At 38.1% G+C, this 27,330-nt stretch overlaps 1 protein-coding gene across 8 annotated transcripts in view; it reads left to right on the top strand.

Annotated features, from left to right (window-relative positions):
• Positions 1–4,819: 4,819 nt before the first annotated feature.
• Positions 4,820–27,330, top strand: part of LOC114307907 (uncharacterized) — a 42,535-nt gene continuing 20,024 nt past the window's right edge. For 2 of the 8 annotated variants that reach the window (XR_014329838.1, XM_082869259.1), the window contains exons 1-4: positions 4,820–5,007; positions 5,874–5,982; positions 6,432–6,490; positions 19,013–20,225. The gene's annotated coding sequence lies outside the window, so the exon portion shown is untranslated. Of the gene's footprint in view, positions 5,008–5,873; positions 5,983–6,431; positions 6,491–9,415; positions 10,737–19,012; positions 20,226–21,936; positions 22,072–27,330 lie in introns of those variants that run through there. The other 6 variants (XR_014329839.1, XM_082869260.1, XM_082869261.1 and 3 more) reach the window with 5 other exon arrangements.

Raw genomic sequence — 27,330 nt, 5'->3', positions numbered from 1 at the left:
GTTTACTTTCCCTATTTGTTTTTCCCTTTTTTTTTTTCTTTAAATTCCCAGCAACCAAACATTGCACCGAAAGTAAATGTTGCCTAGAATTGAACCAAAGGCATTAAAAGAACCGTTTCATAAAACCCCAAATAAAGATAAACCAGAGAAAATAAACCTATAGAAAACACCCATTCATGGAAACCAAAATAAGAGAGGGATGATACCATTAATTGGATTTGTGTTTCTTAACTTAATTAGTTATGTCTACCCAAACAACTTCTCATCCTTATCCTTCAAAAAAACTTTAAAATTCCAAATGATTTAATGAACCCAAAAAACCTCCTCAAACAATTTCTCATCCTTCATCCTTCAAAAAAGCTTCTTAATCTAGCAAGGATGCTTGGGATCATACACCAAGAACAGCGTGTACAATTCAAATTCAAACTTGGGTCATCAAATGAGCTACAATTATCTTTTAGCAACTTGAACTTGCCAAGAACTGCTAAGGTCAGCTTACAGCCCAACAACTGGAAGGAGATTATGTTACTACTGAAAATACATTACGTGTAAAACAATTCAAGATGTCTGGGGAGGAACCCAAAGAAAACAGAAGCAAAGCACAATTTCTTACCATGCATCAACAAAGGATCATTAACAGCTACAATATCCATGTCATCCCTAGATGTTGCTATCTGAGAGGGTAATTTTTGGGAAAAATTAGGCCGAGCTGCGAGTTGGGTTTTGTGGCCCAAAGTGCAAAGGACTAAGTAAAAAGGCCGTAATGATTACTCTGGCCCAATAAAAATGCAAAAGGTTACTCCGGCCCAGGAGAGGCAAGGTTACTCCGGCCTAGGAGAAACAAAGTTACTCCGGCCAGGGAGGTAAAATTACTTCGGCTCAGGAATTATAAAGATACTTCGGTCCGGGAACGATTTAGAGTTATGCCGGTCTTGGAGTTATACCGGCCGAAAGTCATTGGTTTGGTCTAAGACCGTACCATTGGTTGTACATGGGAAAACTAAGATAAGGATAGAGTTAAAAGTGGAACCGAACTAAGAATAGTTCGGTTTACTCAGTGGCTCTGCATAGCCAAGCTTATTTCGATCATATAGTAGTTCGGCCAAAGTAAAAACCATCCCACTTGGTTTAAGCAGTGGGGGAGGGTGTAAAAGGATAAGCATTATCCTTAGGAGTATGAATCCTAGGAGGACTCTGCATGGAGGAATAAAAGTCCTACTAGGATTGCGCCACAGGAAACTTATAAAAGCTCACAAACATCACCTTGGAGGAGGTAACAGAACACAACACAATTTTGCTTTCTGAGAACATAGAACTTTGTCTATTTGTCAAGCTTACTGACTTAGGCATCGGAGAGGTTTCCGGCACACACCCGCCGGCTAGCTCACGTTTGTGTTTTCAGGTGATAAAGCGACATCCTACGGAGGAACGTGGACTTGGTCAACAGGATTATACGAGAAGGCGTATTTCTTTCCTGTACACTATCCGTAATACCAATCTTCGAATCCGACCAAAACCTGAAAAAGTAAGCAATTTGAGTGAGTTCAGTTTTGTTAGCTATGGATCATACACCAACAATTACTTACAAGGTCAAATTTTTATCAAAGGAAAATAAATTACATACATAGTCAACAAACAGCTGAAACAAGAATAGTATAGGATGTTGGTTGAAGAACAACTGTAGGAGGCATTACAGTTGCTTTGATAGGCTGCATACTCCTAGCAATATATTTTCTGTATGGTTTGGACCAAATCATTATGTGTTCATAACAATATAAGCCAACACTACTCAACTACACAAAGAGGAAACAGTGGATTACTCAACTGTAAGGAAGATGGCTTGCCAGGAACAACAGTACCAAAAATGCTTGATTGAAACTTTGCAAAACTCAGATTGCGATTGAAAGACGACACCTGAAACGAAATAAAACAATAATAATAACAACAATGAGAGCAATTTCCATGTTGCACATTACAATCCATGAGTAGTGAAAACTAAATGACATAATGTGGAAACAAAATTAGAACAAAAATAAATAAAAATAAAAAATACACATACAACAGAATTAAGCAAAAAAAAAAAAACATTATAATATTAAGAAAATCATTAACAAAGAAAGAAAAACAAAGAAACAAACTCAAAAACATTCTAACACAAAACATTCTAACACAAATTTTCTAAAAAAACATTCTAACACAAAACATTAGCAGAAGTGGCACCAAACATTCTAACACAAATTTTCTAAAAAAACAAAGAAAGTTCTAAGGTTGAGAATTTAATTGAAAAAAAAAAAAAAAATTACCATTAAGAAATCATTATACTATTTATCCCAATCTATCAAAAACAAAATCATTATACTATTTTTTGAATCCGAACAACCATGAGCAACCATGAAACAAACTCAAAAACATCACCAGCCAAGTGATAACCACCATTATAGATTCAAAAAATAAGAATATAAGAATATAATTTGAGAGCTGATATATACCAATCATGAAATTAGAATCAATAAACTCTATTCATTAGCAATCAAACATAATTAAGTGAAATTAAGGTTTTAGTTCACTCACGATTAGGGTTCTTCACTTTGAATCTTGGAATCTCCTTCACCTCGGAGCTGTTGACTTAACAAAGAAAGATTTTCAACTTGTATTGTTGTCTTGGCTACAGTGGAGTAAGAGACCCCGATTTATGCTTGGAATAGAGCATTCTATGAAAAAGATAACCACAACATGAACATATTTGGTAGAAATTACAAATATATACAACCCGTAAACAAAACCCTAAAATAACCTGTTTGAATCAGAATAACCATGAGAGAGAAATTAGTCAAAAAGAAAAACAGAGAGAGAAGGGGGAGATGCAGAAATCGAGTGAAAATGCTCAATCTTACCTTGCCAGAGCAGCGTCGGTAACGTGGATAGGAAGGGAGCCGAGTTCGAAGGGTTGTAAGGGAAGGAGGAGCAGAGTAGCGAAGAGGGAGGGTGGGTATCGAAGGGTTGGGTTTTTGCTGAATTCGGTCTTCCTCTTCAATGGCTGTGGTGACGAGCAGTAGTGGGCTATTTTGTGAGAATGTGAGAGACAATGTGACGGGAGAACGTGGGAGAGAGGGAGTTGAAGAGAACGTGTTTGGGGACGTGGGAGAGAGGGAGAGATCAAACGGGCGGGAACTAAATGTATATAGACCATTGATCTAAATGTATATGTACTTAGGATTCATTTTGACCGTTAAAACCGAATATATACATTTTGGACATTTTCAAAAACCTTTCTCCCATATTATATAGATGTGATACCCTATTAGTATACAAAACCTGTTCGGTACTAAGGGTTAATAGATTTTTCGGAAATTTTATTACCAAACTTTTACCCTAATTTTCTCAAAGAAAAAAAAAATCTATAATACACATCACTGTTAATTATAAAGATTGTGGTCTTAATTGTAAATTATATGGTACACACACTTACTTATGAGGTTTTGTAGTGGTAGATTTTGTAATAAACTTAGTTATGATCCAAATTGATATTCACTCTGTTGGTTTTGAGTTTTTAACTTTTTTTTTTTTAGTTTTTAGTTTTTCATATTTTAGTCATTTTTAAAAAAAAATTTAGATGCACATAATATAAATGCATTTAAAAAGTAAAATATCTATGAAAAATATTTATTAAAAAAATCGATAAATACAAAAAATGTACTGAAGTTTTTTTGATTTTTTTGTATCTGTGAATTTTTAAAAAGATTGACAAATTTTGTACTTTTTAAATGTATGTATATTAAATAGATCAAAAAAGTAAAAAATACAAATTGATTAAAATATTTTAAAAAATCACTAAAGCTCAAGAATATGGATTGAAAGCTCAAAAATTATTTTTGAAAACAGTTAAACCGATATTATACTCAATTTTATTTCATTATAATCCAATTTGATGAGAATTATAAAGCATTGTAATTTAAATTTAAATACATAATTGTATACATATTTTTTCTGATACGTATAATACTTTAAAAATGTAATTATGTACACTCTTAAAAGAATACATATGCCATACTCATTTGTAAATACACAATAAAAAGTTGCAACATGAACCATAAATTGACATGACATTTTTCTTCACAAAATATATAGCTTATTTTTACTTATCACAAAATCCATAACATAACGATAAAAATTTGTAAGACTCTCTCTAACCTTTAATCAAAATTTTATTTGATATGACTTATTTCAATAAATAAACTCAGATTTAAACTTAAATTTACGACTTTGAAAATTTTGAATAAATATTTTAGTTTTATTTAGTTTGGGTAAAAGTTTAAATAAATTTAATTTAATATAAATTTGAGTCGAGAAGGAAAAGTATTTTGGTATAATTTTTACTAAATTTTAAATTTAATACAAAATTGAGTCAAGAATTAAAATGGCTTACCTATACTGCAAACATTCTTAACATTCTATCGAATCACACTTTCAACTTTGTAATTTGATCTAATTTTTATTTTAGTCCGAACATAGACTAAGTTGTACACATACGGAAAATTAACAGAAATGTCAAATTGAAGATGGACTTAAAAATGTATAAATCAAAATATTCAAATTGAAACAATAGAAATTGAAAATAAATTTAAGTCAATTTATAGGAGTGAAAAGTGAAAGGTTTTACACTAAGAATATTACTTTACTCCACTCAATTATAAATCCGTACATTTTTATCATTTCAACTATAAAAATATATCATTTTCATTTCTCGTAAACCATCTCCAAGCCACTTTCAAAAAATATATATTTATACAATAATATTAAATAGATTAATATGTTTGAGTTTACAAATAAGTATAATTAAAAGGGTGCAAAACGTAATTTACCCTTCTTTTACTCATAAAATCCTATAAATCGGAAACTCCCAAACAAAAAACCCTAGCCTCATACCCAGGGATACAAGGGTGAAGGAAAAGCAAATTGTCGTTGCAAAGTAGAGCAGCAGTCATCAAAGATCCGAAGCATTTTCAGGTAATTTACAGTCACCAAACCAATCTCTATTCTCTTTGTCGAACGATCTCAACAGTAAAAAAAATCCCCAGGTTTAGAACTATTGGGTTAGGGTTCTACAGGAAGAAAAAAAAACCCAGTTTTATTTATTTGGTATCATTTTATAGATTGAGATCCTTTACCGCATGAGGGAATTAAAAGTTTTGCTGGAAATGGATTTTATACATATATATATATATATATGTAATCATAATAATAAAATTAGTCCATGGCTTTACCAATGGAGGGATTACCGATGCTTTTCTGCTCCTTATGAGTTAGAAAGTTAATTTCATATAAAAATGTGTTTCATGTCAGGTATACAGAAAAAAACATAATTTAGGCCTCGTTTGGCAAGAGACTATTTTAGCCAATTAGCCAAAAAGTTACTAAATTAGCCAAAAAGCCAACAACCCATACCAAAAAGTCAAAGATTCTCTTTTCTCTCTACTTTTTGCACATCTTTTCGTAATTAGCCAAAAAGTCATCCCAAACATACAAGTTTTTTTTACCTACCTTTTTAGCCAAATAGCCAAAAAGTTACTAAATTAGCCTGTTCCCAAACGAGGCCTAGAGATTGATGAAACATTTTTTTGTATGTTGGTGTGTTCGTGTTAATTCTTCTACATATTTACCAATGTGTTTTTACTCTTTCCAAGTTAGAAAGGTAATTTCATATAAAAATACTTTTCATGGAAACAAGTAGAGTTGAGATGAATATCTAACAAAAACATAATTTAGAGATTGATGAAACATTTTTTTGCATGTTGGTGTGTTTGTTTTAATTCTTGATTTGTAATTAGTTGCCTGATAGATTGATGTAACTTGGGGTTCTTGTATATACACAGAGACTAGAGCAATTTGGTCACCTGGCTAAGCCATTCTTCATCACATTGCTTATCATTTCAAAGGATTGGGACTCAATAGGGACGAGAGACATGTCCCCTCAATCTCCGGGTAATTTTTCTACTTCATTGTCATTGTTGGACATGTTTTTCTTCTTATGGATGTACATACTTTGCTTTAGTTTATCTTGGTCTAGATTAAGGTTCACTATTTTTTTGGTCCTGAATTGTAAATAGCTTCCAACACTTAAAAACAATAGGGAAAATTACATATACTCCCTCGAGGTTTAGCAAAATTACAGATACCCCCTTGAGGTTCGAGAAATTACAAATACCCCTGAAGGTACTATTTGCATAACAAATTAGGGGGTAAATTGTTATGAAAATATAAACCTCAGGGGGCAATTTGTTATGAAAATATAAACCTCAGGGGGCTATCTGTAATTTCTGAAACCTCAGGGGTATCTGTAATTTAGCTAAACCTCGAGAGAGGTATATGTAATTTGCCCAAAACAATAGTAAATGCTTTTATAATTGTTTTTTTCATTTGGAATAATATAGGTTTACTTAGAAGTTGAAAGTTTTGATGGCATGAGTGGAGTCGGAAAAAAGAAACTAAGGTATTCTTTGCATCTCATTATGCTGTGTGTTTTTTACTTATTCAATTGTTTATTTTATTTTATTTTATTTTTATGTAGTGTTTATTTTTTGTTTTAATTTTTCAATCAACAGCTTATGAACTCTTGTAATAATTTTTCATATTTTACTTAGTAATTTGATGAAACATTTTTCTTGGAGATAATTAAAAATACTTTTAATTGATTGTTTAACTCATGTATTGTTCGGTTGTTATTTCATTATTCAATAATTCCTCATTCACCGAAAAAGGTCAGTGTAACATTTTTATTATTTTATCTTTTAATTTTCAATCTCTTACCTAAATAGTTCCAGCTTTCGACTACCGTCTTAAATAATCCAGCCAAAGTTCTACAATTGAGAACAAAATTAGTTTTACATTTAAAAATAAATAAATAAAAACTAAAATGGTTACTTCTTTCAAATCCTTTGATGATTCTAATACATATTTTTTATCTTTGATTCCTGTTATTGCTAGAATAAGAGAATTCACTTTCTCCCATGTTGTTGCATGCCATGCTATATTTATAGCTTGGCTTACATTGCTGATTGGCTTCATTCAAATCGAGTATCAAAATAGATATGACTCTTTGTTCCAAACTCACTCGAAGAGCATGGGGATTTTTCTGATAGCAATATGCATTTATGGCTTGGCAACCACTACAAGAAAATGCACCTTTGGTGACTAAAACATTTTTAGTCGCCAAAAATTGTATTTTTGGCGACTAAGAATTAATTTTGTCGGCATTGGTTCAACGTGTAGCTACTAAAATATTTTAGTCGATAAATATGTATAATTGGCGACTAAATGTCAATTTAGTCGGCAAAAATTTAATTTTTTAGCGACTAAATAGGATATTTGTCGCCGTTAGTGTACATTTTAGGCTAAAAAAAAAATTTAATCTGTAATATTGCTTTTTCTTGACTAAAATATAACTTAGTTGCGAAAGAGGATGTTTCACGACTAATATTTTCGTTGCTGTTGAGTGATATTTGGCTACCAAAGCATTATAGTCGGCATAATTGATTCCTTTCCCGACTAAGAATAAAATTAGTCGCTAAAGGTTGAAATTTCAACGCGTGCCACTTCTTTTATTGCTGCGCGCGTGTTGATCTGCTAGGCAACAGTGGATCACACACAACTTCACAACAGTGTATCATACACACACACCACCAAATCTCATAGAAATCAGTCCCCCTCACTGTAGCCTACTGTACGGGCGACATTGCGACCGCCACCGCCACCGCTACCGGCGCAAATCACCACCGTCGTAGCCGCACATCACAGGTTCTCTCTTTCTCTTTCTCTCTCGCTTTCACGCTCTGCTTCTCAGTCTATCTGTGCGTTCGTCTCTCGCTCTCTCACATAATCTATTTGTCTGTCTCTGTCTCTCTCTATCTCTCTCTCTCTATCGCTTTTTCTCTTTCTGGCTCCCCCTTTCTGTGTTTCCCTCATTTCTGACATTGTTGCTGTAGGGTTCATTCAAATGTGGCTGTAATTGATTCAAAATTTTGAACATGATGTTTAATGTGTGTCTCTGTGTATATATAATGCTTTGTACACGTATTACAGGCTTCTCTCTCCCTCTCTCTTGCTCGACCTCTCTTTCACAGTCTCTGTCTGTGTCTGTCGCTCTCTCTGTCTCTCCCCCCCTTTCTCTGTTTCCCCCTTTTGAGTGGTTTACTTGTGTTTTCTACACTTGCTTTGAATAAAGGCGCTTAAGGTTTGCATTGATTTATAGGATTTTCAAATTTATATCTATTTGAAAAATGACTTATGCCATTGATTTTTCTTTTACTATCTTGTTTCCCCACCTACTTGGACATACTTGAAAAATGACTTCTTGCCATTGTTTGATGAATAATTATTAAGAAACTAGTGAACAAGAATACCCGGTGACATTAAATAGTGACTTATGTCATGGCTCACATTATCATAGTATATTTTCTCTTTGGTTGTTCAAATATGAATTTCAAGCAAACAAGATATAGAAGAGGTTAATGCAATTTATTTGAATTGTTTCTTATTATTATTAATTATGATAACATATTTATTAAGTAAAAATAATTTAAATAATTAAAAAAATAATTGATTTTCTCTAAATGTTTAAGGAATGATACTTTTCATTTCTATTGTTTAATTGTTAACTTTTAACTTATAATAAATCATATTAAACAGACTCAAACACAATGGTGGTGGCTCTAACCTCAAATCACTAGAATTAGACTAAGAATATTTTTATTTTGCTGTCCCTATACTCACGACCATTAGAGTATTAAAAATTTTACTAATTTGCAACCATATAGATACTATAAGATATAGAGATTTAACTATAGACAATCATATATACTATAACTAACTCACCTTTCATTTTGTTCTGATATAGCTGGAAGTATCGACATAAACATGCATATAATTATAAATTTTACGATGAAATATGCATATGGTGCTCTTAAAGTCATGCTAGAGGGGAGATTTAATATAGGTTAAGTCAATTCTATTCAAGATCACTTATCAACATGTTACGTTGATATTCTTAACCAGGATTAATTGCACAAGTCAGTGAATCAGAATCATCTATTTCCTTGGAAAAGATGAAAGAGAAACCTAAACTCCATAATGAATGGATTTATCATTATTATTATTATCATTTTATTTTTAGCTAAAGTTATTTGCAAGGAGTGATGAACTGAAGTTGATGAATGATCATTTCAACTTTAAGTCTAAAATAGCAACAAATTGTGAGAGATCGATGATCTCGATGTGCTTGTTCTTTTCTTAGAATATATATATATATATATATATATGATTAAGGCTGAATTGTACATCATTGAGGCCGTTAATTAGGATCTCTTAACTTCACTTGCTTGCCAACATGTATACTTTATGTGTGTTGAATGTCAATCAGGTTGTACATAGTCGGAGCATAAAATGGGCAGAAAGAGAGAATTTGGAGAGAGTTGACTTTGTCTGCATGTGCGTTGACTTTCCTGCACGTGCGTTGACCTTTTCTAGAAAAATGTGCCAGATGTTTTAAACCTGTTTGGAAAGACACCAGAAGTATAAATAGGCAAGAAAAAGGCTGGATTAGGGTTCTAGAGTTATTTTGTAAAGAAAGGGAGGCCAGGGTTTGAAAAGAAGAGGAACTTTAAGCTTCAAGCATGTCTCCCATGGTGGCTTCTTCTCCATCTACCTCCTTCCACTCCTCCATGAGTGGCTAGTCTCCTTTTCTAAGGTTTTGATGAAACCCTAGCCATGTAATAGGTTTTTCTTTTTGATTTTCAATTATGTAAAGTTTTGAACACTTGTATGGTGTTTTAGAAGTTTTATATATATATTTTCCATTGTTTCTTCAAATATTCGGTTTTCTGTGATTGTTGAATGTTTTTCATAAAATAGTTTTCTATTCTTTCACATTCAAGGTATGAGACGAATCATACTATCAGAGACGAGTCGTATCACTACCTTAGTTTAGAGTGAACGATTCATACTACTTGAGATGGTTCGTGCTCGTACATTGAGCGTGATGATTTTCTTCTTAAATGTTTTGAACTTGTAGTTACGAAGCATTATTTCATTCGAACCATAACATAATTGTTTTCAATTTGAAACCCTATTTACGTGACTAGTGGTGGACTCTTCGCCCTAGGTTTTTCCCCAATTCAGTAAATCCATTTTCAGTTATAATTGATAATTTAATTATTTAGTTTAATTTATTCGTTATTAAATTCGGTTATGATCAATCATTCTTTTCATCAAAATTAATTTAGGAATTTATCAATTAAATTAATTTAATTTCACAATTGTCCCTGTGGATCGATACTTGGACTTGCCATTATTCTAAAAGAATTTGGTGTAGTTTAGTGTTCAATTTTGGTGTGTTCAAAGACCCATCAAATTTTGGCGCCGTTGCCAGGGACTTCTGGCGAAGTTAGTTAATTTAAAGTTACATTCTTATTTTAATTTTTAGTTTAGGATGTTATGCTTTCGTGTTGTTAAGTGTGCAGAGCGTTTGAAATTGGAGCTATCACCGAAGTGTAAGCGGAGTGCAACCGACCTTTAAAAATAAAAATAAAAAATCGCAACACTAAAGTGCGTAAACAGAAGCAAACACTCGCAAGCAAAGCACCAAAGTGCTAAAAAAGAAGACGAAGCTCAATTAGAGGTTGGAGACAACGTCTACACGTCAAGCACCCGCAAGACGAGTAAAGCGTTTTCGTTAAACCGTTGTGAGTATTTCTCCCTTTGGTATTTTGCTTTCATAATTTAGTGCACAGAGTCGGAACTTTTTGCGTGTGTGTGGGTAGTATATGCACGGGCGTCGTTCTTGTCACCCTGAATTGTGGAGTTTGGACCTTGAACTAGAAAGGACTCTTCGGAGACTTAGGGCCTCTGCTCATGTTCCTAGGCTTGAGTATTCATATTCATACATTGAGCCATTAGAGATGGCAGATCCAGATGTCCCGAATGTGCCTAACTGGACCCTTAAGGATTATTTCACACCCACTGCATATACATCACCATCATGTATTGAATTACCCAACACCACTACTGCTCATTATGAGATTAAGTCCAACACCATACAAATGCTTCCCTCATTCCATGGACTAACTCATGATGATCCTTACAAACATTTGAATGAATTTCTGGAAATTTTCTCTACAGTGAGGATCCAGAATTTCACAAATGAGGCCTTAATGTTGCGATTGTTTCCATTCTCATTAAAGGATAAAGTCAAACACTGGCTGAATTCCTTACCTGCTAATTCAATCACAACTTGGGACCAATTATAACAACGGTTCTTGGAGAAGTACTTTCCCATAGGTAAAACCAACCAACTTAGGCGAGCCATCACAAACTTTGCTCAAATGGTGGCGAGCAATTCCATGAGACGTGGGAAAGACTTCGAGACCTTCTCCAACAGTGTCCCCACCACCAAGTGCCTGATTGGCAACTTGTTCAAACATTTTATTATGGTTTAACTAAGCCACACGCCAAATGGTGGACTCATCTTGGGGTGGGACATTCATGTCCAAAAATGATGCCAAGGCATGGCAATTGTTTAAGAACTTAAGTGATAATTCCCTTCACCATGCCTCCGTAGCCCGGCAAGTTCGGCAACCAGTAGTTGGAGCCCTGAAAAGAGGGGGCATTTATGAGGTCGGGCAAAATCTAGAGTAAGCCCAACAAGTAGAGGTACTGTCCCACAAAATAGACCAATTATTAGCTGCGGGACATGCCCCTACCCAGCAAGATCAGCCTCAATTTCACGAGGCATGTGTTATATGGGCGAGCCCTACTCATGACTTGAGTGAGTGCCCTTCGGCATCACAATTTCCGGAGTTAGTCCAAGAGCATGTGAACCCGGCTCAAGGATTCTCCAACCTGGGTAATGATCCATACTCCAACACATACAATCCGGGATGGAGAAATCACCCTAATATTCATGGAGACCCCCTTCACAAGGCACTTCTTACAATCTTCCACCACCAAGGCAGAATTTCAATAATTTTGCCAACCAATCATCCTACCGACCACCGCAACCTTATCGACCCCCACAACCGTACCGGCAACCACAACCCCCGCCTGTTCCTCAGGGCAACTCTGCCTTTGAGACTCAGGTGTTGGAAGTTCTCTCAGAACTTAAGGGGTTAGCAACGGTAGTTCACTCCCAACACTTACTCTGTTGCCAAGCTAGAGGCCCAATTAGGTCAAATGGCTAACAACATGAATCGAAGAGAGGAGGGAAAACTACCAAGTCAAACTGTGGGCAACCCTAAGGGACAATACGGGGCAGAGAGTTCGGGTGGGAATGGAAAGCACCATGAGCAGGTGCAAGCAGTGATTAATTTGAGAAGTGGGAGGGAGTTAGAGCCTCAGTCAGTTGCGTCTGATGCAACTAGAGCTAAGAAGGGTGACTACGGTGATACACCCAATGAGAGCAAGGGTGATAGGGAAACACTTAAAAGGGATGACGTAGTCCCTAACGCTTTTCATGAGCCTAAGACACCCTTCCCCCAATGTCTTGATACACCATCCCCTTTTAATAAAAGGCGGCATCTATGGAAGCAATGATGGAGGTCTTTAAACAGGTAAAAATCAACCTCTCCCTGTTGGAGGCAATTAAGCAAGTACCCTCCTATGCCAAATTTCTAAAGGATCTTTGTACGCAAAAGCGTAAATCTAGGGGACACGTGTCCCAAAAGGTCCTACTCACGGAGCAAGTAAGCTCCATCTTGTTGAATGACACACCTCCTAAGCTTAAGGACCCGGGTGCCCCAACTATTGCATGCATTATAGGGGACCATTTCATTGATAGGGCCTTGTTAGATTTAGGGGCTAGTGTCAATTTGTTGCCGTACACAGAGTACGAGGAATTCGGGCTTGGCGAGTTAAAGCCCACTACTGTCACTCTTCAGTTGGCTGACCGCTCCCTCAAAGTGCCACGTGGCATGATTGAGGATGTGCTAGTGAAGGTCGATAGGTTTTATTTTCCTGTCGACTTTTTGGTTTTAGATATGGAACCGGTAGCCAGTTCTAGGAAACAAATTCCGATAATCTTAGGTCGACCTTTCTTGGCTACGGCCAATGCATGCATTAATTGTCGGACCGGGGTTATGGAAGTTCCATTTGGTAACATGCAAGTGAAACTTAATGTTTTCCAAGCATCCATACAACCCCATGAGAGAGAGGAATACTTATTTGTGGATGTTGTGGATGAGATTGTGGAGGAAGTTTTGCCCTCCATTCTTGTAGAGGACCCTTTAGAGCCTTGTCTAGCTCATTTTGGGCTCGAAAATTTTGATATTGATGGGTCAGTTGAGGAGGTGAATGTCTTGCTTAATGCTTCTTCTACACCGGATTTTCCTCCATGGAAAGCTCGGTTTGAGTCACTTCCTCTTCTGTCGAGAGAGCTTGCCATACCATCTTTGGTCACACCACCTACACTTGAGTTGAAGCCACTCCCGGTCACACTCAAGTATGCAAGTATGCATATTTAGGGCCCCAGGATACTTTACCAGTCATCACTGCATCTGACTTGACTGTAGAGTAGGAGAGTTAGTTAATGAGTGTTCTCGTGGCACATCGATGTGCTATAGGGTGGTCGGTGGCTGATTTGAAAGGGATAGATCCCTCCGTGTGCATGCATTATATACACCTAGAGGACACCAAACCTTCTCGTGAAATGCAACGGAGACTAAATCCTAATATGAAAGAGGTGGTAAAAAAGGAGGTATTGAAATTGTTGGATGCGGGTATTATATACCCCATCTCAGATAGCAAGTGGGTGAGTCCCACACAAGTGGTGCCCAAGAAATCGGGCATCACTGTTGTTGAGAATGAGAGAGGAAAGTTAGTCCCCACACGAACCACTACTGGGTGGCGAGTGTGCATTGATTATAGGAGACTGAATTCCTCAACTAGGAAGGATCATTTTCCCTTACCTTTCATTGACCAGATCCTAGAGCGGTTAGCGGGGCAGGGTTTCTACTGTTTTCTTGATGGCTATTCGGGGTATAATCAAGTCCTGGTGTACCCTGCTGACCAAGAAAAGACCACATTCACATGCCCTTTTGGCACTTTTGCTTACAGGCACATGCCCTTTGGGCTATGTAATGCATCGGCGACTTTTCAACGGTGTGTGATGCCCATTTTCTCCGATATGGTGGAGAAATTCTTAGAGGTTTTCATGGATGATTTTTCGGTGTTTGGACCGTCTTTTGAGGAATGCCTTAGGAACTTGACTAGAGTGTTGGAACGATGCACTGAGGCAAACCTAATTTTGAGTTGGGAAAAGAGCCATTTTATGGTTCGTGAGGGTATAGTGTTGGGACACATTGTGTCCTCTCGAGGTATAGAGGTAGACAAGGCTAAGGTTGACCTCATTGCAGGCCTTCCTCCGCCCAATTCCGTGCATCAAATTAGGTCTTTCTTAGGGCATATAGGTTTTTATCGTAGGTTCATCAAAGACTTTAGTAAGATATCACGTCCTTTGTGTAGTTTACTGGTTAAGGACGCGCCTTTTATCTTTGATGAGGCGCGTCCCAATCATGAAATCACCAGATTGGTCACTTCCCTTTGAAATCATGTGTGATGCCTCCGATTATGCTGTCGGGGCTGTGTTGGGCCAAAGGGTCAATAAGGCACCATTTGCTATATACTGTGCTAGTTGCACTCTCTCGGATGCACAATTGAATTATACTACCACCGAGAAAGAGTTGCTAGTTGTGGTCTTTGATTTAGATAAATTCCGGTCCTATCTCCTAGGTTCCAAGGTCATAATCTTCACTGATCATGCCGCTTTGCGGTATTTATTATCAAAGAAAGAGACCAAACCTAGGTTAATTAGATGGATTTTGTTGCTTCAGGAATTTGACCTAGAGATCTGAGATAAGAAAGGGTCTGAGAATGTGGTGGCGGATCACCTCTCCTGAATCCTCGTTGAGTATACTAGTGACCCTCTTATTTTGCATGATTCGTTTCCGGACAAACAACTCTTTGAGCTGTCACAAGCGAGCCCCCCGTGGTTTGCACATATTGTAAATTACTTGACCATTGGGCAAATTTCGCAGAATTGGTCTAAGCAAGACAAAGACCGATTCTTTTCGCAGGTCAGGTATTACTTTTGGGTGGATCCGGAGTTGTTTAAATATTGCTCCGACCAAGTGATCCGACGGTGTGTGCCGGAGAGTGAGCTGCATAGCATTTTTACATTTTGTCATTCTTCTGCATGTGGTGGTCATTTTAGTGGGCATAAAATGGCCGTCAAGATTTTATAGAGCGGGTTTTATTGGCCCACAATTTTTAATGATGCCCATGAATTTTGTAGAACTTGTTTGCGCTATCAACAAATGGGTTCGATATCTCGGCATGACATGATGCCAATGTCCCTATTCTTGTGGTAGAGATATTTGATGTTTGGGGGATTGATTTTATGGGACCTTTCCCGTCGTCATTCGGGTTTGAGTATATTCTCTTAGCAGTCGATTATGTGTCTAAGTGGGTGGAGGCGATAGCTATCCGAACAATCATAGAGTTGTAATCAAATTTTCGCATGAAAAAATCTTTAGTCGTTTTGGGTTTCTTAGAGCCATAATAAGTGATCAGGGTACGCATTTTTGTAACCGGTTCTTTGAGTCGGTAGTCAAGAAATACTCCATCACTCATAAAGTTGGCATCTCTTACTATCCTCAAACTAGTGGCCAAGTAGAAGTCTCAAATAGGGAGGTAAAGCACATAATAGAAAAAACGGTGAAGCCAGATAAGAAAGATTGGTCACAACGGTTGATTGATGCATTACGGGCCTACCGCACTGCTTATAAGATATCCATTGGGATGTCACCATATAGGGCGGTGTTTGGCAAAGCTTGCCATCTCCCGGTTGAACTTGAGCATCGAGCATTGTGGGCCATAAAGAAGTTTAACTTCGATTTGGCCGCAGTTGGGCTCAACCGGAAAGTGCAACTCAATGAGTTGGAGCAAATTCGGAATGATGCTTATGAGAGTTCGAGAGTTTTTAAAGCTCGAACTAAAGAATCCATGACAAGCACATTAATAGAAAATCCTTTGAACCCGGCCAAAAAGTGTGGCTTTTTAATTCAAAATTGAGACTCTTTCCGGGTAAGTTAAGATTAAGATGGGATGGCCCTTTTGTGGTTGTTGAGGCATTTATTCATGGCGCCGTTGAGGTGCAAGATCCAAAGACTGGCCACACTTTTAAAGTGAATGGCCAAAGACTGAAGCCATATATAAAGGGGATTGGGAATGGAGAAATGATTGAGTCCATTGCTCTGATGGACCCATTTTACTATGATTGATAGATTAATTTCTTGTTTTTTTTTCTTTCCCTCCTATTCTATTTTGTTTTTCTTTGTTCTTGATGTGCTTCATTTGCGTCTAGGAGACTTTAAATCCTCTAAAGGTGTAATTCCTTTAGTGTTAGCCGTGCCCGAGCGGCATCTGACGGTCTGGTATAGTCACCTAACTGTGTTTGTAGTGAGTTCCTAGGAGACCAACTGAGACAGTGGAAACTAAAATTTGAATGGCAAAGCCTAGAACACAGAGGTTTGGAATTTCCGAGACTAGAGTCTGGTTTAAATACCCAGGGGTGTGGAGATTGCTTCAGAACTACCCCGGCTTGAACTCTGTATGGCAGTCCCATAGGTTGAGGTAGCTTTATGCGCCTCGATTCTGGATACCGAATCAACCTACTCTGTCACCTTGTTGGAGAATAGGGAAAGTTACAAACACAGTTAGGGAGAAAAGTAGCACCCGTAGTTTTCGCGTGAAGATTATACCTCTAGTGGGCATTTCGTTATTTTCTTATTTATTTATTCCGGATGTCAAATGAAGGAAGAAATAATTTAGCATGCTTTGGGTGGTACTCGATTTTTAATTTCTTATCTTTAATCTTTCAAAAATATACATATACATATACATGGATTTCTTTTATAAAAAAAAATAAAAAATTTCCGCACGTGTGGCACAACCCACGCACGTGCGGCTCAATTCCAAATCCAACAATTGCACACTGCTTTAAAAGCAGGTGCGGAGAGGCGTGCGTAAACCAAGCCGCACGTGCGGTTTGAAAAGAAAAGGAACTTGAAGCTTCAAGCATGTCTCCCATGGTGGCTCATTCTCCATCTACCTCCTTTCACTCCTCCATGAGTGGCTAGTCTCCTTTTTTAGGGTTTTGATGAAACCCTAGCCATGTAATAGGTTTTTCTTTTTGATTTTCAATCATGTAAAGGTTTGAACACTTGTGTGGTGTTAAGAAGTTTCATATATATATTTTCCATTATTTCTTCAAATATTCGACTTTTTGTGATTGTTGAATGTTTTCCATACAAGAGTTTTTTATTCTTTCACATTCAAGGTATGAGACGAATCATACTACAAGAGACGAGTCGTATCACTACCTTAGTTTAGAGTGAACGATTCATACTACTTGAGATGGTTCGTGCTCGTACATTAAACGTGATGATTTTCTTGTTAAATGTTTTGAACTTGTAGTTACAAAGTATTATTTCGTTCGAACCATAACATAATTGTTTTCAATTTGAAAACCCTATTTACATGACTAGTGGTGGACCATTCGCCCTAAGTTTTTCCCCAATTCAGTAAATCCATTTTCAGTTATAATTGATAATTTAATTATTTAGCTTAATTTATTCGTTATTAGATTCGGTTATGATCAATCATTCTTTTCATCAAAATTAATTTAGGAATTTATCAATTAAATTAGTTTAATTTCACAATTGTCCCTGTGGAATGATACCTGGACTTGCCATTATTCTAAAAGAATTTGGTGTAGTTTAGGGTTTTTGGTGTGTTCAACGACCCATCAAATTTAAATAAATAAAAAAACGACGCTCCGCAATCACTCCAGACTTTGTCCCCCCTCTCTACCTCTCATTATTTATCTCTCTCTCTCTCTCTCTCTCTCCTCTCAACCCCACAACCCACCATCACCATCTTCTTCTTCATTTTTCTTTCTTCTTCTTCTTCCTTCTCAACCCTCCTTCCTACCATCTCACCGCCGGCATCACTATTTCCTCTCCGTCCAACGAATCTCCGGCGACCACCATTTTTTCTCGCGAATCTCCATTCTTTTTCTCTTTTTCTCTCCTCTTTGAAGGTAAAATTTACTTTTTGTTTAGATTTGTGGACATAGGAGGAGAGAAGTAGAGTTCTAATTTTATTTTTATATTATTATTATTATTATTATTTTTTTATTTTTTTTTGTTCAAATCTTAATCTTTGTTTCATACCTAAAAAAAAAAAATTTTTTAGACTGCTTAGCCATGTTTGTTGTTAGTTGTTTATTCTTTCTATTATTTTATTTTATTTATTTAGCCATGTAGTATACTAACTTAGCCATGTTTATTTAGTTTGTTCATCTTAACAAAAAACAAAAAAAACAAAAACAAAAATCTGCGTAGGAAGAAGATGAGAGCCGCACGTGCGGTTCAAAAAAAAAAAAAACCTTAGAAATAAAGATACTAATAATAATAATAATTTAGTTTTTTTTTATTTACTATATTTGTTTAGTTTAAATAGTTTAGTAGTGATTCTCGTTAGTTTCATTAGTTAGTGGATTGTTGTGTTTTATTTTTATTTTACTTGTTTAGTTAGTGATTTTATTTTTACTTTTATTATTTTTTTTAATTATGATGTAATTGTTTATTTAATTGTTAAGTAGTTTAGTTTTTATTTTATTTTATTTTATTTTATGTTCTTCTCTTCTACTAACTTTAAAAAAAAAAAAAAAAAAAAAGACTTTTGTTTGGTTTATTTTATTCTATAGTTTACTTCTTTTATAGCTTAGTTTAGTTAATTTAATGTCATTTTTATTCATTTATTTAATTCTTTTTGTTTTTATATAAATAAAAAAAAAAATTGGTGCGAGTTGCATGTGATACATCAGTGGGCAGACTTGTGCTTTAATATTTTATTTGATTCTCATGCTGGTTTCACGGGTATATGTGTTTGTTGGTGTGTACAGGATATGAGTCGACGTGTATCTGCTCGGACCTCCAAAAAGGCCAGAGGTTCCACCTCTTCGGCACCACCACCGCCACCGTCACCACCATCCTCGGCACCACCACCGGGTGACTCGCCACGGCCGAAGTGGGCTTCACACCCTCTTCACAAGCTCACGCAGTTCAACATTCCATATTTTCAGCGTGGCACGGACACTACTTGGGCCGTTGAGCAGCTCCAACTCCGGCAACAGTTGGGCGTTTGCACTGTGACAGCACCCACTTATCCTTGTCTGTTACGACTCTTCTACCAGAACCTGTATGAGTCACTCACCGAGGATGGACTGCTATCTACCATTGATGGTCATATTGTCCACATCACCTCATCCATGATTGCCACCCCGTTAGGGTTTTTCGCCAAGCCAGAATATCAGCCCTTCCTGGAAGTTGAGGATCGACAACCCATACATAGTCTCATCCAGCAATACTTCTCGGGGGCCCACGGTGACAACAGTTTCACATGCTTGCGGCGAAGCAAGCTGCCTAGCCGCTTGCGATTCATTGATTCTGTGGTCCATAAGAATGTCCTTCCACTTGAGCATAGAGCTGAGCGCCGTTTGGAGTTTGTTCGGGTTTTACACGGTTATGAGCATGGCTATCAGGTCTCGCTTGAGCATATCATCTGGATGCATTTGCGGAAATTTCTACGCGAGGCAGTTCAGCCTGAACCTATGCAGAACCTGACTTGGCCACTGCCGTTTGCCAATTTGTTGACACTTGTGTTTGAGCTTAACGGCCTCCCCATTGCTGAGAATGAGGAGATTGATAGAGCATATCCGACTTTCGGCTAGCGGGAATGGCAGCATAGCATATCTCGCATCCCACAGCAAGTTGGTGCCCCAGTTGATGAGGCCTAGGACCCCGTCCTGTTCCCCCCGTGCCTCCCTAAGGGGACCCACTCTACATGACTCGTGAGGAGTACTTACAGCTTCAGTACTCTGTGGATCAGGTCCACAGTACTCTTCGTGATCACCACCAGAGTCTCATGGAGTTGCGCACGAATTTTCAAGCGCATCGAGACTATTCTTAGGCGACCTTCGACCAGCTACACGCCCGCCAGCTCGACATCCAGCAACGGGTTCAGGATGAAGCCTTTGAGACGCGATCTTTGATGCAAGCCTTGTTTGCCCAGCATTTCCCGCCACCACCGCCACCGGCTTCTCCGTAGTACCCACTGTATATTGCTTTATCTCTTTTATTTTTATTTTTATTTCTTTTCAGTTATTTCCTCTTCTCAAGAAAAAATAAAATAAAATAAAAAAAGTTGAGTGTGTGTGTGTTACTATTTGCCTATCTGGATGTGCACCTACAATCTCTGGTAATCTTCTCTCATTTCTCTTTACTTTTCCATTGCGGTCAATGTCATATTCAAGTTGGGGGATGAGGTTGTATTTTTTTTTGTGCATTCCTATTTGGCTCAATCATTCATGCTTATACCTGTTTCACTTGATTGCATTGCTTCACTTAATGTGACTTGTTGCTAGTAGGGTGATGATATTTGTATATGTTAATTGGGGAGTATAGTAGACTTGTATGAAAAGGATTTATTGGGTAGATACTTGCATGTGATGTTTGCACTAGGGGAGTCATTTGTGCTTGTGGTATTAGTACACTTGTCACAAGTATGCCTTAATTCACATGAACACACTCTCATAGTGGTGACCTCTTTATTATAATCCCTGGTGTGCATCATTGATAATAGCTAGGTTGCAGAAAAGAATAAATGAGGAGCCAAGATTCTCTACACTTGACTTGTTTGGGTTCGTAGCCTTTTTAACTCGAGTTATTAAGCCCGTAGGGGTGTCTTTACACCTAGTGCCCTAAAACCGTCTGGTTTGGGAGTCATTGGCCCAATACTTGCTACATGGGTTAATTAGAAAGCTTAAGGAACTTAGACATTGCACAGTTAAGGGAAAAAAAATAAGGAGAATGACTTCTTTGGATTTGTAGCCTTTTCAACTCGAGTTATTAAGCCCGTAGGGGTGTCTTTACACCTAGTGCCCTAAAACCGTCTGGTTTGGGAGTCATTGGCTCGATACTTGTTACATGGGTTGATTAGAAAGCTTAATGGATCAGAACATTGCACTGTCATTTAAAAAAAAAAAAAAATTTGAGAATCTTGGCTGCAACAGGTTAGTTTTTCTGTATATGTTGGGTGTTATCATGAGTTACACTGGGCTATTATAGTGGACAGTTAACTAATATGGAGATTACACTTTACACCAAGGGTACTGATGATTTGTCTACTAGCATGCACAAGTACAGGGGACTTTACTTTTGTATTAACTGAATTGTGGTTTTGACCCAATAGGTTTCTTCATGCTTGTCCACTATGCCTTTAATGACTCGTTATGTTTTAATATCACACTGTAGTGGCACATAAGTTGATTGCTAGGTGGAGTAGTGTGGTTAATTGTTGGGCGTATATGAATATGAAAATGTTTGTGGGTATCATTTTTGGAAACCCTCATGAGACTTTACTCGTCCATTTGTGGTAACTTTGTGGTTTAAAGGCTTGTTGCATACGCTAAATGCAACCGTTTTCCCACGAAAGAGGAAATAGCTAGATTTTGTTTAATTTTATCTCTTTTTTATCACTTGATTGAGGACTAGCAAGTTGTATGTTGGGGGATGTGATTAAGGCCGAATTGTACATCATTGAGGCCATTAATTAGGATCTCTTAACTTCACTTGCTTGTCAAAATGTATACTTTGTGTGTTGAATGTCAATCAGATTGTACATAGTCGGATCATAAAATGGGCAAAAAGACAGAATTTGGAGAGAGTTGACTTTGTCCGCACGTGCGTTAACTTTTTTTGGGAAAACATGCCAGATGTTTTAAACCTGTTTAGAAAGACACCAAAAGTATAAATATGCAAGAAAAAGGCTGGATTAGGGTTCTGGAGTTGTTTTGTCAAGAAAGGGAGGCTAGGGTTTGAAAAGAAGAGTAACTTGAAGCTTCAAGCATGTCTCCCATGGTGGCTTCTTCTCCATCTACCTCCTTCCACTCCTCCATGAGTGGTTAGTCTCATTTTCTAGGGTTTTGATGAAATCCTAGCCATGTAATAGGTTTTTCTTTTTGATTTTCAATTATGTAAAGGTTTGAACACTTGTATGGTGTTTTAGAAGTTTCATATATATATTTTCCATTATTTCTTCAAATATTCGGCTTTCTGTGATTGTTGAATGTTTTCCATACAAGAGTTTTTTATTCTTTCACATTCAAGCTATGAGACGAATCATACTACGAGAGACGAGTCGTATCACTATCTTAGTTTAGAGTGAACGATTCATACTACTTGAGATGGTTCGTGCTCGTACATTGAACGTGATGATTTTCTTGTTAAATGCTTTGAACTTGTAGTTACGAAGCATTATTCCGTTCGAACCATAACATAATTGTTTTCAATTTGAAAACCCTATTTACGTGACTAGTGGTGGACTCTTCGCCCTAGGTTTTTCCCCAATTCAGTAAATCCATTTTCAGTTATAATTGATAATTTAATTATTTAGTTTAATTTATTCGTTATTAAATTAGGTTATGATCAATCATTCTTTTCATCAAAATTAATTTAGGAATTTGTCAATTAAATTAGTTTAATTTCACAATTGTCCCTGTGGAATGATACCTGGACTTGCCATTATTCTAAAAGAATTTGGTGTAATTTAGTGTTTAATTTTGGTGTGTTCAATGACCTATCAATATATATATATGAACGTAGAGAGTGAATTAAAATGGGCATCAACCCCAATTATCATTAATATTAGTTCTCTTCTCTCCCAGGGCACAGAACCAAACAACACTGTGAGGATAAATTTCAAACCTTTCGAGATATACATATGCTATATCTAAAACTCAGAATGTGTTCTTGCGTTTTTGGGTTAAACTAACTGTAATAGAAAAGAAAAGTGAAAATGAAAAAACTGAGAAGCAGTGAAACATCTTCATGATCTCTTCAAGCAAAGACCCTACTTTACCTACACACACACACTCTTTCTATCCCACAAGAAGTGACTGAAAAACTACTTCTTCACAAGGAATGGTAAGACCCTGTAGACACCCCATTTTTGACCGCCCTTAAGACTTGGGCACTACTGATGGTTTGCTCGGTGTTGAGAGATGTGCAGGGCAAAGAATCAGTTTCTTCAGCTAGAAGAGAGGCAAATATTTCAAAACACTTTGTTTAGGGTTTTGGAGTTGAAGAAAAGAGGAAAGGAGAGGAGAAAACTAGTTTGGGAGAAGTTCGGCATGAATCCGGGTAGAAGCGAGTCGAGCAGCCCCCGCTGAATCGGGCTTATCTATCTGTACACTTGGATTTTAGCTATGGGGCCACCACCATCGGAAAGCTTACTTCCGGGGCTTCATTTTTCACTCAAGAATCTCCTAGAACCAAGTCCGGGTGGGGGAGATATGATCAGTTGAAGTCGGGCATCATCCCGGTTGGATCGAATCTGCGCGGCTTCACGAAAAAGGGCATAACTTTTTGCACAGGAGGAATTTTGATGCAAGGTTTGCGCCATTGGAAAGCTAACTTCCGGGGCTTCAATTTGCATACCCACCGGCCGTTTTTTGACATTGGAATCATCTATCGGCAATCTATTTTTCCGACCGGCAAAATATTATGCCGACCGGCACTTTATTTTGGCCGACGACCAAATTTTCTGGCCGGTTTGCACCATTTGCACCCTCCAAGCCTGGTGCATGCCAGCTGTGCCAGCTGGGATGCACAGACCCTACTCCACGTGCATATATGTGGCTATTTTGAACCCTTGACCACCTTTGACGACCAAATTTTCTGGCCGGTTTGCACCATTTGCACCCTCCAAGCCTGGTGCATGCCAGCTGTGCCAGCTGGGATGCACAGACCCTACTCCACGTGCATATATGTGGCTATTTTGAACCCTTGACCACCTTTGGACCCCTCTTTTGCACCCTTTGCTCAAGGCTTCTTGAGGAAGCCTTGACCCCTTATCTTGGCTTCCTCAAGAAGCCTACCAGCTGTCCAAGCTTCTCCAATAAGCCTTGAACCCCTTTGACCCCTTTCCCTTTACTTAGCTTGTAAGTTAAGTGCTTTCCTTGCTTTATATAAGCACCTCTCCTCCTCCTTTGTTTAGGTTAGAGAGGTTCAGCAAAAACCAGACCTAATACATACATATAACATATATATCACCCTCTCTCTCTATATCTCCCTCTCTCTCTACATTTGGGTGTGTTAGAGTGATCAAACACCCTTGTTCTTGGGCCATTTCTTCATCAACTCATAGCACAAGGCATCCAACGCCCATTCCAGCAGCTTGAGGCTGTTCTCCAAAGCTTAGGAGCACCTAAACTTGGTCCAAGAGGTGCTGATTTGCTGGTCTTCAAGGGTGAGTCCTCATCTTCCCTTTTCTAGCCTTTTCTTGCTTCATATCTAAGCCATAGTTTCTTGCATCTTTGGGCTCCGACCCAAACTTCAAATCATCATATTTTGAGGTCCTCTTCATGTTTGATTGAGGACCTCTTGCTGTTTGAGGATAGTAGCTAGCACTTCCTTCTTTATCTCTCCTTTAGGCCCTAATCTTGCATGTTATTTTTGGCCTATGTGTAATCTGTTTTTGGGCATGTAGTAAACTGTAGATAGGCTTATTTTGAGCCCTTCTTCAACATTGAAGAAGGGCTCAACACTGTTTCGGACCTCCATGTTATACTTGCCTTTATATTCTCTTTTTGGTCCCATTTTTGCATGCCTTGGCAGCCCCTGATGTTGCTGTTTTTGGACCTTGGTCCGAACTAAAAGTGGCTTTATTTTGACCTCCTGAACATGTTTTATTAAGGGCATTTTCTTGTTTGGTGAATTTTTTGTATACCTCATGTTATAGCCACTTTTGAGCCTCATTTTTGCATTGCATTTCTAATATATTTTTATACTGTTTTTGGGGCTGCCATAAACTGTAAATAGTCTTATTTTGGGCCCCTCTTCAATTTTGTTGAAGGGCCCTAACCTGTTTGGAGTTAGAAGCCGTGAGTTGCTTCATAACCTCATGTTTAGGGCCATTTTTGCATGCCATTGTTGCCCTATCTTTGCTTGTTGTTTGGCCATGACTTGTACTATAAAAATGCTTATTTTGAAGCTGTTTTTCTTCTGTCTTCATGCTCCATGTCCATATTGTGCATGCTTTGTATAGCTGTAAGCCATTTCGGGTGCCAAAAGTCCATGTTTCGGGACTATTCCATGTATCGGTTGTGTTTTCGCCTCATTTCGGAGCTGTTTTCCCCCACATTTCAGTGCTGAAATTTCATTAGCATGATTGCATGCCATTTCCATGCTATTGCATTGCGTATGCCATTGCCTCGGTTTGCGTGCCACGCATTTCGAGGCACTCCATTTTCATTCATCGGCCTCTTATGTGAGTGTGGCTGGGGCTCTCTCATGTTAGTATAAGTCCATGTTGCATTCTATATGCCGTTTTAGCCATTGCATTGCGTATGCCATTGCCTCGGTTTGCGTGCCCGTGTGCACGCATTTCGAGGCACTTCATTTTCATATTATGGCCACTGTTTTGGGCCTAACTAGAGCTGCCTAATTCATGTTTAAGACCATCCTTTGCTTATTTGCATGCTCATCTTGCATGTTTGCTTGTATCGGCATGTTGCATCCTTAACTCGTATGCCTAAGTTGCATTGCATCTTGCATGCATCACCTTGCCTCTTGAGATGAGTATGATAGAGGTTAGGCCTCCTTGTGTGTTTATTTGGTTTGCATTGCATTTGAAATCAAAGTTGCATACTTGGTTCTTTGGGCCATCATGCATGGAAATGCGTGATTGGTGGTCCGAGAATCGAGGCACATGTCCCTTTGAGTCATTACAATGATAAGAGACATGGTTGGTGCATATATGCCTTGAAATGTGCTGCCATGCTTTGCCTTGTCCTCTGTTACTGTGGGTTGCAGGTTCTGCAGGAATACTCTGCCGACCGGCAGTGTAAGGTGCCGGCCGGCAATCTTTTCTCTGCCGACAGCTTCAATTTTGTGCCGGTGGCAACATCTCAGTGCCGGTGGCAATTTCACCCAGCCGGTGGTGTCTCCCAGCATCCAAGGAAGCAGTCCTGAAATTTTGGCAGCCTCCAGAGGAGCACAGGAAAGAAAACAGAGGCAGCCTACGCATGGCGGCGCGCTTCCCGAGGCAGTTTACTGTTTTCTTAGAATAATTAATTTGTTAATTAATTTGTAATATTTAATTAGCTCGCGTAGTTAATTAATTTGTAATATTTATTTGGTCCCTCCGAGCGAGGGCAAACTTGTAATAAGTGTGGGTGTGTGTGTGCATGTCTTCCAACCCCCACTTCTTTCTCCCTTTTATTTACCTGCTTATGATGGTAGATTAGGGCACATTTATTTTAGCATACCTTATGCTATGCATGCGTGCATCCATACATTTGTACTGCATGCATTAGGCTCGGTACATCAGGCTAACTGCATTCGTACTTCAATTCAAAAATTGACTATGTGATAGTTGATCGCATTTCATATGCCATGTTTAGGGCTAGCCGAGCCTGCCTAGATCGCATTTTGCATGTGATGCATTAGCCACTTTTAACATGAACTAGGACATGCATGTTTGCTAACTAGTTTACTGTTTTGGCACGGAGTACGATGTAAGTATTTTTGCTTTAGCATCCAGCATGCGTGTGAGTGTTGCCATGACAGTATGCTTGCCATGCGGCTAAGTGCTTACATGAGATAAACTGCTTGAATGCCTGTGGGTGGAGGTCAAATTGCTTAAATTGGGATAATGCGTTAAAACTGCGATTTTTAAGCCCACTAGATAGTGGCAAAACCATCTTTTCCAAAAGCCCACTTGAAGGTGGCAAAACCTGCATTTTAGCCTACTTACGAGTAGCAAACCATTTTCAAAACGAACATAAAATGTTTTATTTCCAATTTGGGCGATTCGGTCTATACTTGTTTGCCGCGCGCATAACATAGTAATTCTAGGCTAACAATTGGTTTAAGAACACATAAAGTTTTCAAAAACGGATATCACGGTTAGTAGAGGCTGGTCTTCGGACCGGGCGAAAGGGGGTGCTCATAGCTGACCTTCCCCGATCGTACCCAAGCTCCCGAGCCGAGACAACTCCGGTGATGACGGACATGTGGCCTTCGGCACCGAGTCAGGGTTTCCTAAATTCTCCCATAAAAAATATTTAGGTGGCGACTCTGTATCTGGCAAAGCAGTCCATGTTTGGCACTACTTTTTCAAAAATCTGTTTCTCAAAACGATTTGCCAGATTTGGACTCT

Source organism: Camellia sinensis, chromosome 5 (assembly GCF_055761805.1).
Source record: "Camellia sinensis isolate YWXY chromosome 5, ASM5576180v1, whole genome shotgun sequence".
NCBI classification, from domain to species: Eukaryota; Viridiplantae; Streptophyta; class Magnoliopsida; order Ericales; family Theaceae; genus Camellia; species Camellia sinensis.
This window is presented reverse-complemented; position numbering and strand designations above follow the sequence as displayed.